Raw genomic sequence first — 3,104 nt, 5'->3', positions numbered from 1 at the left:
TGTCTAGAGCAAGTCCTGCTGCAGCATAAACTGGGATAATGCAAAATCGAGAACAGACACATTACAGGCTGTGCTTGTGTAAACTGCAGTGATAACAAATATGGCCTCATTTGAAATGAACACAGATGTCTATGGTTCTGTGTTGTGGGTGTCTGTGGAGGAGTGGTGGGTTTTCTAACAGTATAGATACAAAGAACACAATTCCTGAATCTATTCAATCAATGATTAATACATTTTGACCACCTACTGTATCTCCAGCTAAAACTAGAAGAAGAGAAAAGACATAAGACTCAGAGTCTGGCTTTGAAGATTTGAAACTCCGCTGGAGGAGTCAGAAGTAGAAGCAAGGTCTAGAGAAATACAGATCACAGGCTAAGGGATATGGTGCAGAGTGGGATTACAGAAGGAACTCAGCAAAGCTGGGAGAGGGATGGCTGAGGGGCAGAGTTCAGCAAAGGGCCTGACCTGGGAGTAACCCTGCTAGGTCAGGACTGGGGTTAGGGCAGACAGAGAGGGGAGACATAAGAGAGCTATGGGGATGGGAGGGAAGGTGGTAACAAGGCGAATCCTCTGACAAGTGTGAAGCCCTTCTGTTGGGGGAAGAGAAAGTTTTTGAATATGGGGATGGGGCTATAGGGGTTCAAGTTCCTGTGTGAGGGCTGGTGGGTCCCTGCTAAGTTTTGGAGCAGGCAGTTTTAGAAGGAGGTGCCTGGCCATGAGTAGGAGAGTTTTGCTCTGTTTGGGGGCTTCTTCATGAAGATGAACTGAGCCAGGCATGCCAGAGGGTGTATAGGCACATTCTTTCCTGTGACTTTGACAAGAATTCCATCAGCAGCCTGGCCAGAGACGACACCCAAAACAACTCTGAGTGGCAAGTGCAGTTGTGGAAAGGAAACAGGCTTTGAAGTCTGAAAGACTTCAAGTTCTAGTCTGATCGCTCATGACCAGATGACTTCATCTTTCAGAACCTTAGTTTTTCCAATTATGGAATGGGCATAACACCCATCTCATAGCATTCTTACAAAGGAAGCACCTTAGCACTCAAAGTACTCTATAGCACTCAAAATATTACTTCTTTTCATTCTCTCTTTTTATCAGAACTGTTAATAAAACAAAACTTCCGATGCTTGATCTTATATAGTAATGTCATGTCAAAACTATCTCATCAGCTTCAAAACTATCTCATCCATAGAGACCAAATGCAGGGTAAAAGTTTTGAGTCAGTCTTAATTTTTAAAAATTGTATTATTCTTGGCCACACCACATGGCATGCCAGATCTTAGTTCTCTGACTAGGGATTGAACCCAGGACCCCTGCAATGGATGTGCAGAGTCTTAACCACAGGACTACCAGGGAAGTCCCTCTTTCTTGATTTAAAAAATTGTAAGTTCCTATCGAATTCTGGAACGCTTTTTCTTAAAATTGTTTTAAACACAAAGTAATACAATGTATCCACCGCATGTATATAAGATAAACATTTTATATCTTTTATGATCTTCAACTTGAAGCTGTATTTTTTAACTTTTAAATTAAAAATTCATTACAAATTTATTTGAGGAAAAGGAAGAGGCTTAAACAGAGATGACAGGGAGAATGAGTGGATTCCTGTAGTAGGAGGGTGTGAGATGTCCACTTTTACTTTCACATTCAGATTTTCTAGAAAGGCTATTACTGCTTTTTATACTTTAAAAATAATATATTTTTAATTTTTAAGAAATGTGACTCTCCCACTTTTATTTCCCTCAAATCAGTCCTGGGCAATCAGCCAGCAGTTTGTATGAGGCAGTGGACAATGCCTGCCATACATACTGTGGGTGCGCAGGAAAGGTCAAGAGGAGGAGCTTTCATGTATATTTCAAATTGTGCCCTTCACCGTCAGAAAGGAAAATACCATTTACCATTCACTCAATCAAAAGGCTTTTTTCCCAGGTTTTTTCTACAAGAGGAACAAAACTCAGATTCTTAGAAAAGAAAAAGAAGAAAAAGAAAACCTAGAAGGACAGAAAATAGCCATTTGAAAGAGTTGTGAGATGATGGGTTTTTTTCTCATGTTTCATTTCCATCATCATCATATTTGTGCTGTAATGAAGGTTGAGAGTCATCTGATGCAGACTGTGCCCTACTGGAGGCTGTGTGTGTATTTGTGTGTGGATGTGTGAGTAGTGTGTATACATGGATGTGTGTGGATCTATGTATTGATTGTGAACCTGTGTGTGTGGAATGTAGAGGCTGTGTAGAACTGCAGTGTATGCAGAGGCGGTGTGTGTGTGAGAGACAGAAATGTGGATGTGCATGGAGTGTGTGCATGGGAGAGAGGGTGTGTATGTGAGGGGTGTGTGTGTGTGTGTTTTTCCTCCTGAACCAAAATTTTATTTTAAATTATTAGGTTTTTAGTGCATACGAAACATTTTCATAATGTAGGGAGAAGGCCATGGCACCCCACTCTGGTCCTCTTGCCTGGAAAATCCCATGGATGGAGGAGCCTGGTAGGCTGCAGTCCATGGGGTCGCTAAGAGTCGGGCACGACTGAGCGACTTCACTTTCACTTTTCACTTTCATGCATTGGAGAAGGAAATGGCAACCCACTCCAGTGTTCTTGGCTGGAGAATCCCAGGGACGGTGGAGCCTGGTGGGCTGCCGTCTCTGGGGTCGCACAGAGTCCGACACGACTGAAGCGACTTAGCAGCAGCAGCAGCAGGACATATAAGGATGTCAGCACATTGAACTACAACAGAAAATTTCTTATACAACTTTTGAAACATTGATATGCTTGTTTCTCTTGTGTATGAATGGCACCGTTAGCTTAAATCAGCTTTGTCTTGGATTATCAAGTAGGTTAAAAGCAGAGCTGGGTTTCCAGCTAGGGTTGAAAACGTGGCTAGGGTTGTGTGTGTGTGGAGGCTGGAGAGTGTGCACAGGTGGGGTGTTCAGTTTGGAGTGTGAGAGAGTGAGTCTGGATGTGTGCAGAGTGATGTGAGGTTGTGAGTGTGCAGCGGTGCGTGCATGAACCTCGTGTGTGTGTGTGTGTGTGTGTGGTGTGTGCACAGTGCAAGCGGAGTTGGGAGTGTTTGTGTGGCAGGTACGGAGGTGCGGGTGGGGTGGGG

This window comes from Bison bison, unplaced genomic scaffold (assembly GCF_000754665.1).
Source record: "Bison bison bison isolate TAMUID 2011002044 unplaced genomic scaffold, Bison_UMD1.0 scf7180017864498, whole genome shotgun sequence".
Lineage (NCBI taxonomy): Eukaryota > Metazoa > Chordata > Mammalia > Artiodactyla > Bovidae > Bison > Bison bison.
The sequence above is the reverse complement of the archived record's forward strand: the minus strand, read 5'-3'. Positions refer to the sequence as shown.